The 10,545-nt window shown below is 56.1% G+C and overlaps 1 long non-coding RNA gene across 3 annotated transcripts; it reads right to left on the reverse strand.

Annotated features, from left to right (window-relative positions):
• Positions 1-2,342: 2,342 nt before the first annotated feature.
• LOC121344523 lies at positions 2,343-10,515 on the reverse strand. 3 transcript variants are annotated; one of them, XR_005953840.1, is made up of 4 exons: positions 9,053-10,515; positions 5,865-6,073; positions 3,434-3,659; positions 2,343-2,868 (listed from the first exon to the last, which is right to left on the reverse strand). It is a non-coding gene; the product is annotated as an uncharacterized LOC121344523 (long non-coding RNA). The 3 variants fall into 3 exon arrangements; XR_005953838.1 differs by having other exon boundaries at positions 2,343-3,659; XR_005953839.1 differs by lacking the exon at positions 5,865-6,073 and having other exon boundaries at positions 2,343-3,659.
• Positions 10,516-10,545: the final 30 nt, after the last annotated feature.

Below are 10,545 nucleotides of genomic sequence, written 5' to 3' on the forward strand. Positions count from 1 at the left end.
GAAACCAGCAGCTGTCTTGTACTGGGCAGCACAGCAGGGTGCAGCACTCCAGATGCCACCATGCCTGTCTGTAAAAGCAAAGTGCTGCCCCAGTAATCCCTGGCACCAGAGAGCCAGGCTGCGGGAGCTGTGCCTGTCCTGGCGAGACTCTCAAACATGATTGCACCCTCCCCTGTCCAGCTGTGACGTGGGCCGGGCTGGCAGATGGGCTCATTGCAGGGTGGCCAAGGGGACTCTCTGGGGTCCCCTTCCCAGGAAAGGGCAGCCCTTGGGCCAGGCCAAGGGGAGGTCCTGTGGGTGCCAGAAGGAAGCAGGCACGTTGGAGGGGGTGCAGGAATTTTGCTGAGCCCATCCTTGACAATGACAACCACACATGTCCCAGGGAGAATTTGTTGCTTCAGGTTCTCCACAAATGCCAAGTCAGTGTGTGATGGATGGGCTGGGAGCTCCTCCCAGGATCTCTCCACAGCAGCTCTCGGGAGCAGCAATAATACTCCATTGCCAGCTGGGCCAGGATGAGGTGTCTGGGGGGCAGTCTGGAGAGGAGCCTTTCTGGGGAGCCCTGCACCAGCTGGGCACTCCTGGGGCAGAGCAGGGACGGGGCTGATGGACCCACCTTGGTCTTGCTGGGCATTGCTACACACACCCCCCTTCCTCCTCCCACCCGCTGGACACGTGTGTACCCCAATAAACACCCTTCTCTGCCTGAATCCCCTGGCATGCACCTCCAGGGACACACACACACACTCTCTGCACAGCCCTGCATGTGCTCACCCTGCTCCCCAGCACCCACACCATCCCCCGTGGGCACTGGCACTGCTGGAGCTGGACGGCAACACGCACAGGAGGAGGGCTCATTAGAGAGCCGCCATGTCCCACAGCATGTGAACAGGAGAGACAACCCAGATGTCCCTAGCCCACCTGGCCCTGCCAGCACCCTGCAGGAGCCCTGGTGCAGGCAGGCAACAAGGGAATTGGTGCAGGCACCCAAAGGCAGCCTCAGTGCCACCCACCTGGGACACCTGCCTCGGGGCTCCTTGGGGACCTTGCTCAGCCCCTGACACCGCACCAATTCCACTGCACGATGGACAGCTGAACACCCCTGCCCACTGCTCGCCCTGCTGCCGGAATAGCGGGGGCTCAGGCTGGAGGATAGGGGCCAGCACACCTCGGCTAGAGAACACCTGGATAACTGGAGTTTCTTAGAGAGCAGCTGGATAACTGGAATTGTCATGAGAACTGGAGGGTCCCCAGCGCTGTGCTGAGGGAGGGGTTGGGGGAGAGCGGGGCAGAGGCTGGCCGAGCCTGCGGGGCTGAGGCAGGAAAAATTCGCTAGAGCAGCCGCTTCCAGAGCGGGCCGAACCCCGGCTGAAGACACCCGGGGAAGGGGCAGGGACGGCGGCGCGAGGCCGCGGGGCCCGGCGGCAGCCCGAGCTCGCGCCGTCCCCGCGCTGTCCCCGGCGGCGGGGCCGCAGCGCCACCCAGCGGCCGAGAGGCGCCTCCGCCTCGGCCCCTCCGCGCTGCCCCGCCGCCGTCACGGCACCGGGAAGGCCTCAGGGCCCGCAAAGCCACCCGGTGCCACCCCTCCCGTGGCAGGGACACCTTCCACTGTCCCAGTGTGCTCCAAGCCCTGTCCAGCCTGGCCTTGGGCACTGCCAGGGATCCAGAGGCAGCCACAGCTGCTCTGGGCACCCTGTGCCAGGGCCTGCCCACCCTCCCAGGAAACAATTCCTAATTCCCAATATCCCATCCATCGCTGCCCTCTGGCAGTGGGAAGCCATTCCCTGTGCCCTGTCCCTCCATCCCTTGTCCCCCGTCCCTCTCCAGCTCTCCTGGAGCCCCTTCAGGCCCTGCAGGGGGCTCTGAGCTCTCCCTGGAGCCTTCTCCTCTCCAGGTGAGCACGCCCAGCTCTCCCAGCCTGGCTCCAGAGCAGAGGGGCTCCAGCCCTTGCAGCATCTCTGTGGCTTCCTCTGGGCTCTCTCCAGCAGCTCCACCAGCACACCCTACCCAGAGCCATCCCCAACTCACCCTCCCAGCTGTCCCCTCAGCATAGAACAGCCAGGAACCGCTGCCACCACCACGGGCTCCACCCAAAATCATGTCCAAGCTGTGCTGCTGTCTCGGGTGGCTGATGTGACCCAAGGGGGGGCAGGATCCTACTGAGGATCACTTCTGCATCGTGGTGCTTTAAGCATCTCTGCCCTGGGACAAAAGCACATCCACCTCCCTAGGGATGAGTAGCCCCTTCCTGACCATGCACATGATGAAGTTTCTGGCCTCTCGTCATCCTCTTGAGGAAGGAACACAGTCAGAAAAGCAGGGAACAAGAGAGCTGCACAGGAAGGTTGTTGGAGCTGTATTTCTGTTTCTGGGTAAGAAACACCAATCCGTTCTCTCTAGAACAGGGAAAATCCAGGGGAAAGGAGATGCCACAGTGCTCCCTGGAGGGAAGGAGAGGACAGCAACCCCACACCAGATTTGGTGATGACTTCTCCAAATTTATGGCAAAGCAGATTCATCTCTCATCTTCAAATTGCTTTTTTTTACCTTGAATTTGCTGTCTTTCTCTTTTTTGGAAAAAAAATACCTAGAGCATAAAGGCAAGTTTTTAGTAACACAAAAATGGTTTAAACTTTTGGAATGAGTCAGATCTAATCTTCTTGTTTCTCCACAGGTGAATTTTGAGGCCTTTGGCCTCAGCACCTGGCCAGAACATTCAGAACATTCTCAGTGACTCATGGCGTCCCCAAGGAGTGCTGTGGGGTCCTTCCTGGTGCAGAGGAGCCCAGGACTCAGCACAGCCCATGAAGGTCCTCCTGCAGAGCTCCTCCAGCCTTGCAGGGATGGGTTGGCACACTCTGGCAAGACCTGAGTGGAAGAACTCACAGGAGGGAGAAGGAGTCAGAGCAGTCTCCAGCAGGTCCCTTGTTCAAAGCACCCTCATGTGCATCCCAGAGCCAGCACAGATACAGTCGCTCTTTGCTTTTGGTTTCCAGTAACCAGAGCTTCAACAAGATCCCAGCTCCTCATTTCCATCAGATGATTTAGTGGGCTGTGTCAGGGTGTTCTGGTGCTACCACAGATGTGCAGTGCCTGCTGTGGACAGGCAGCCAGAGGTTCAAAGCCTCTGGGCCACCTCTGGGAGCGGGGTGGGCTGATGGGACAGCCATCCCCACAGGATGTAAGACCACTGCAGTGTCTGCTTCTGCAATATTCACAGCTCCAGAGACAATAAAGAAATAAATAAATAAATAAATAAATAAATAAATAGGGAAAACCCAGAGAAAGTCATATGTGGTGGTGTTAACAAAACCTCTTACACGAGCAGAGCCTGACCTGGCTGGAGCAGAGCTGCAGGGAGGCTCTCCAAAGCACAGAGCAAAAATGTCAGCACAAGGAACAACCTTTGCTGGGTCTCTCTGCCAAGTCTCACCTGGATTTTGTCCAACTTTACCCTTTAGGCTTGAAATTTTCCATCCCAGAATATTTTTCTTTCCAAGTTCCAGTGCAAAGAGCCAGAGGGACGAGAAGCTGGGACAGCCAAACACCCCAAGATTTTCTGGGGGGATGCTGCCCCTCACTGGCAGATGAAGCTTTGGAGAAAGAACTCACTTCTTCCAGTTGTATCAGCAGCTCTAATGAGAGAAAATTACTTTGGCCTGCATTAAGAAAAAAAAAATCTGTCACTCCAGTGGAAAGCTGTCATGTTGCCAGCCAGAGGAACAGGGACATGGGAATGTTGCCTTCTCCTGTCCCCAGAAAATCTGAGGAAATTTGGCTGGTGATGTTGAAAAATTATTGGAGTTCTCACAGAGTTGAGGTGTGAGTTCTGGTGACAGCTGCCAGCACTGCTGTCCCAGGCCCAGTGTCCCCTGAGTGTCCCTGGTGGAACATCCTTCAGAGCTCTGGAGGAGCTCTGTCCTGTGTTCTCCCCTGTTCTGGGGTGGCTGTTACAGCTGTGGGACAGCAGGAATGGGGCTCAGCAGGGTGAGCCTTTCCTGTGGATGCCATGGCTTGAATCCCTCTGAGGAGGGATGCACCCTTTGATATATCCTTAGGCAAAGAATTAAAAAATTACCCATAAAACTTCAACTGGAAGAAACTTTGAATAAGCAAAATGAAGCCACACAACCACCAGAGTGAAAGATTCAGCCTTGAAAAAAAAAAAACAAAAGCTGTGAAAAAAACTTATGAGTAGGTCAGCAAGGATCTGCAGCCCATGCAGCGAGCAAGGACCCATGGGTTTGGATGTTCAGGGCTCTCTGAGCATCCCCTGGTGCCCATCCCAGCCGGGGGCAGGGACTGGGTGGGATCACAGGGGACATGGAGCAGGAGGGAGACCCAACAGACATGGAGCCTGGATGGGAGCAGATGGAGATGGAGAGCGGAGTCCAGCTGATCTGTCAAGTGACAGATGGCCTTCACGCTGGCCAGGGAGGGAGGCAGGGACAGTGCTGGCAGCCAGCAACTGCACCACTCTTCCCTTTTTCTCCTTAATTTGTCTCAGAGGGCCCCTGTATTCCCCTTGCCTCAGCTGCACAGAGGTTGTGGTGCTTGTGGAGGGTGGGGGACCACAGGGCTCTCAAATACCCCCCTCCATCTCCAGGACATGGCAAGACACTCCTGACACAAGAACCCAAACTCAGAGAGATTAAACAACCCCAGAAAATAAATCTATTTTCAACTCTATTTTCTATTTTTTTTCTCTCTTTTCAGACTTTTTGGGATCTTGCTCACCTTCTCTGGGACAGGAGAAAAAGGGAAAAGCATTAAAGTTCCCACAAAGTATTTCTCCATGTAAAGGAAGAAGGTGGGAAACAACACAAAACAAAACAAAACAAAACAAAACAAAACAAAACAAAACAAAACAAAACAAAACAAAACAAACAAAAAATTAAGAAATAAAGAAAGCAGAAAAGTTTTTTCCCTTCTCTACACACAGCTCAGGAGCACTAGCGAAAAATGAACATTTTTCCTCCCATTTTGTTCCACTGGAAGAGAAGTCCAAATGCCTCTGAGTGCCACATGCTTGCAATTACATACAGAAAGTTAAGAAGCAAAACCAAGTGACACTTGGAAAAAACAAATATCCATCAGCTGTGAGCTGGGAACCTGAACCAGCGTGAAACCTCCTCTGGCCAGGAGCTGTCTCTGGCAGGAGCCATCCAGGCTCTGTGGCCACCAGGCCCTCACCAGAGCCACAGCTGCCCTCGAATCAATCAAGTTTTGCTGTGAGACAGCTCTGTTTCCAGAGGCTCAGTAATTAAGAGCCTATTTTTAGAGAAATGAATCACAACATTAATCAATAAGGAGCAGCCAGCTCCTCAAGGGTAAGGGGGGTTGGAGTTGTCCTGCTCCAGCCTCAGGAGCTTGTCCCCAGTCCCATGATGTGTGGTTGCCCCCAGGTGCTGCAGGGAGCTCTGTGCCTTGTCCCCACCTGGCTGGGATCCCACAGGGCACCTGGGACCTTTGGCTCCATTAGCCTTCCCAGGGGATGCTCCTGGCAGGCAAAGGCTACAAAAAATAAGAGGGGCTCCTTAGGAACATCACCTGGGAGGGGTCTGGTAGGATGCCTCTGGCCAGCTGGACCAGGAGCAGCTGGTTCAGGTCTCAGAGGCAGCTCTTGGGGGACAGGAGGGGCACAGCCATCCTCACCACACACTCCTGCTGTCCCTGCCAGGGCTGGCTCCTTCTGCCTCCCACCACCTCCTGCACATCCCTGGTCTGCCCAGGAAGAAGAGCCAAACATCCCCTTTCCTGGGAATGTTTTCCCAGCATGAGGTGTTTAAATCATTTACAAAGGGCTAAAATAGAACTGGCTCCCTTCCAGGCACTCTGGCATCCAGGCTCTGTAAACGACTCACCCGCCAAGGGAGTCAGCCGGAAAAAAAGGCTTTTCATGTCCATTTCCCAGGACCCACTTCCACAGAAACTTTACAGCATGATCCTTTCTCAGCTGTAAGAGCAGCAAAATTGTTTCAGGTCTTCACTGGCATTCCTTTTCCCCCAGGCACACTTGTGGACATCTCACATGACTCCCATCTGCCAGTGGATGGAAAAAGAGAAGGACTCTCTGCAAAGAAAGAATTAACTGATGTGGTAAGTCTGATGTGTCTTTCCTTGCCTTGGATATTTCCTAGGGTCCCTTTCAGAGGCAATTTTTTTTTTAATAGCATTGACCTTTATGGAGACTTCACCTGGTATTCACCAGGAATTCACCTGGGTATTTTCTCATGGCTACTGAGCTGCACCCAGGAGCTCACAGGAAGAACCAAGAAGACATTTCTTAGGCTACAAGTGATTCACCAAAAATCATTGGGATGCAGGTGGAAAATGCCAGGGATCAGAACACAGCCTGGCTTTCAAATCCAACCATGCTGGGAGAGCAAGGTCTGGGTTGACCAGGAGATCACCTGCAAGAGGAGCTACCCAGCATCTCTTTCCTCTGCAGGGTCTGTGGCAGCTCTCAGCTGCTCTCTCCAGGGCCCCCCACCCAAATGAATGCCCCAGGAACTGGTGCTCCCACCCTGTGACTCCCCAGGTGACCAGCAAGTTCCCAAACTCTTACTCTGCTCTCATGGAGGCAGGACACCAACTGCTGCAGCCTCACCTGCCTGTGCCACACCTGGATAGGGATCACCCCTAATCCTGCCGGAGCAGCTGAACCTCCTGCAGCCTCTGCAGCACCAAGTGCAAGGGGAAGGATGCAGTTCCCTGGTTCCCCAGCTGTGAGAAGGAAGGCTGGTTCCTCCATCGTGATGCCAGAGTGTGGTCCATACTGTGGCACAAGTCAGATTCACCCCCAGGAGGGTGACACTGAGGCTGACAGGGTGCTTGGGCAGAGTCAGAGAGCACTAACTCATTATCCAAACACACCCACAGGAGCTGGGAGCTCCTGTGCACCCCACAGGGGTTTATCCCCTCAGAGTGGGCAGCAGTAGATCTGGAGTTCTCCCTGAAGAGTTGCACAGAGGGAGATGAAGCCTCTCGTGAAGAAAAATAACCCCATTCAAGATGAGAACACACAAGTGGCTGCAATTTGGGAAGCACTGTCCTGAAGTCCCCCTTCTCCTGAGTTTTGCCAGTGGATCCACGTCAGACTCTGACCCACCCAGCTCCTGCCACCGCAGCACCTGCTGTTCCAAGGGGCACCTGTGGCAGAGCCAGATGCCAGCTGAGGATCCACCCTGCTCCCACAGGCTGCAGGTGTCCCTCCTGCACGCTGGCCTGCGCTGGGAGTGATTTGGTAGCGCAGGTAAGTCAGGCATATGGTCAGTGAGAAACATCCAACAGAGGAGGACCTGAGTCAGCACTTTCCAAGGAAACCTCAGAGGAGCAATGCTGGAAGAACAGAGTGCTGGGGCAGCAGAGCTGTGGGACAGTGAGGACAGAGCTCCAGCCCCAAGGATGGAGCAGGCTTGCCCCTAGCCTGGTACTGGGCTGGAGGAAGAGGAGGGTGAGGAAGGCTGGTCCCACACCCATGGAGAAGAGCCAGCAGCTTCCAGGATCTGTGTCCTGGCCCACTTCTACCATGTGGCAGGAGGAGCGATCATCCCACTGTCCTCCTTCCCAGATGCTGGGAGCGGCTGCTGTTACTCCTTGCCATCTGTGATGTTTGTGGTGTCAGAGGAGCCTCTGCTGAGGGCCCTCCCATGAAATATGCATGGCGTGGCCTCTCCTAAATTGCATCTCCTCCTGTGCCAAATTCCCTCCTTGCCTATTTGTCTCACTTTCAAATGTTTCTTCACATTTTACAGCTTCTCAAGCCATCCATAACAGCTTCTCCTGGATTTATTCCCATTCCTGGTGCAGGCGAGAGTGCCCAAGGAAGGACTTGGCTCTGTGCTATCCAGCCTTGGTCATGTTCCCCATGTGGGATAGAGCAGCATGGCTGTGTCTGTGATGTGTGTTCCAGCCATGGGCTGGACTGAGCTTCCCATGTCAGCTGCAGCCACCGTGAGCAGAGACTTGCCCTCTGTGCCAGCAGCACCTGCCTGAGCATGGTGGAGGCAGGGACAGTGGCCTTGAGGGCATAATGTCACATCCAAGGGAGATTGGGAGCTGGGGGCCAGTGCTCTGCAAGGACCTACAGTGGCCCACAAGAGCTTGGTATGGTCCCCACGGCAGCCTGGAGCACCCCTTTTTGATCTCCCTGCCACTGGCAGGGCTGCCAGCTCAGGGATTTTCTCTGCTTCAGGCACCACCATCCTGAGAGAAACCTCATCAGATTTCACCTCCATCAAAAGTGGCTTTTTACCATTTCATCTCTGAGTTTAGGTCTGAGACTAAAGTTTCTTCAGAAACTCAGACCTGGTTTTGCACCCAGCTAGATCCTGCAGGGCTGCAGCTCTGCTGGCACAGCAAGCAGCACTTGGAAGCTTTCCCTGCTAAGACCGGGTAAGTGTTTCCCAGGGGTGACTGGTGCCATTAGAGCCTTTGAAGGAATTTTCTCTGTGGCAGTTGGCTGAGAAACAAGGTTTGAACTGCATCCCAAGAGTTCATATGTGCAGTCTCATCACGGCGAGGAACTTTGGGTGAATTATTATTATCTTTAAATGGCACAAAAGTTAGCACAGGGAATGTTTTGAAGGAAGTGGATGCTTTTCCAGAGCTTTGTACCCAGCTCTGTCAGAGGCAATGCCATTGCCTGGCTGTCTCCGTGGAAGGACAAGATGTTCCCAAAGAAAACCTTACAAATGAGCTCAGGGAATCCCCGTAGTTTCACTGCCGGTTACAGCAATGTCAGTGTTGGGGAGGGCAGGAAAAAACAATTGCAGGAACTAATTTTCCCATCTCCTGCCTGCGCTGAGCATTCCCAGCACAAGATGTCACTGAGGAGCTGGATTTGGACAGCTCTTCATCAGTCCGGAGTCATCCTCCGGGAGCCACTGGAAACGGGGCTGGAGAGGTGGGCATGGCGAAGGAATATGGTCACAGAGAAAGGACGTGGGCACAGAGAGGGGATGAGGGCACAGAGAAGGGACATGGGCACGAGAAAGTATGCAGCTGTGATGCAGCTGTGAAACAATCCTGCGAAAAGGAAGGGAGGTACCTGATCTCCCAGGCCAGCTCTCAGGAGCATTCCTGGACGTGGGGTGTCAGGGATGTGCTCGGTAATCTCCGGAGCTCAGCACTGGGTGCGCCGGGGAGGAACAGCTCAGGCAAACGCCTGCCACAAGAAGGACAGGCACTCGCCCTGCCTGGGAAGATCCCGAGGTCCTGCCAGCCCTCTCCGGTGCTCCGTGGAGCAGGCGAAGCCCAACAGCCCCAGCCCATGATGAGGGAGCCAAGTCTCCTGCCTCAAGCAACCCAAGCACCCATGGACCCCACCAAATGAATGAGGATTCAGCTGAAACTCCTAAAATGTTCACACACCCATCAGGAGGACAGGAGCAAGTACAGGGGCTTGAAACATCTCTCCCATAACAGGTCCCGCAGGTCTGAGATCCCTTCTCAATGTGTTTCCAGTTCCCAAGGCTGGACATACCACAGCCTGCCCCAGGGATGGCTACGAGGGAGCAAACACCCTTTGATGCATCCTTTGGCCCTCGCTGGGGCTGCCTGAGCAGTCAGTAGCCCCTTGGCCCCGCAGGATTGGCCCCAGTGCTTCCCACAGGTCCCCTTCAGGGCTCCCTTGGGACCTTCACAATTTTCCCAAGGCTCCTCCAAGGGCATGAGCTCCTCTTTGCCCCGCTCCCAGCAGCGCTCCAAGAACAGAGTTCCCTTCAGGCCCCACCCAGGACTCCCCTCGAGCCCAGGGGCACCTGCCCCTCCAGGCCCTACCTGGGGCTTTCGGGGAGGGAGGTGCCCCTGGGACCGGCTGCTTCGAGGGGATGGGACTGGGGAAGGCACCGGGCAGGGGGCTGGGGGAGCGGGGTGCACTGGGCAGGGTGGCTCCAGTCCTGGTGCTGGTCCCGGTGACCTTGCCAGTCCCGGTTCCTATCCCCTACCCGGTACCTATGCCAGCATTGGTCTTGCTCGTAGTTCCGATCCCAGTGCCAATCCCGGTACCGGTGCTGGTCCCGGTTCCTGTCCAGGTCGGAGTCCTGGTGCCCCTTCCGGTTTCGGTTCCAGCGCCGGTCTCGGTGCCGGTCCCGTTCCCAGTTCCACTGCCGGTCCCTGTCCTCGTGTCGGTGCCAGTCCCGGAATTAGTCCCAGTCCCAGTGGCGATCCCGATCCCAGTTCCCAACCCCCTGGCGGTGCTGATGCCTGTCTCGATGCCAGTGCCAGTCCTATTCCCAGTCCCGCTGCCGGGCCGGTGCCGATCTCAGAATCAGTCGCTGTCCCAGTGCCGGTGTCGGTGCCGGGGCAGCGCCGGGCCGCGGGGCCGGTTCCGGCGGCAGCAGAGCGCGGCCAAAGGCGGGGCGGAGCGGGGCCGTGGAGCAGAGCCCAGGGGCGGTCCCGCGCGGGCCGTACTTAAGGCGGCGGCGGGCGGCGGCCCCGCCGTGCCCATGGCTCTCCCGAGCGCCGCCCGGGCGCTCCGCGCCGCCGTTCGCCGGTGCGATCCTCCGAGCCGCCCGCGCTCCGCGCCCGCCGCCGCCCCTC

The sequence above is a fragment of the Onychostruthus taczanowskii genome, unplaced genomic scaffold (assembly GCF_017590055.1).
Source record: "Onychostruthus taczanowskii isolate IOZ18803 unplaced genomic scaffold, ASM1759005v1 scaffold64, whole genome shotgun sequence".
Classification (NCBI taxonomy): Eukaryota; Metazoa; Chordata; class Aves; order Passeriformes; family Passeridae; genus Onychostruthus; species Onychostruthus taczanowskii.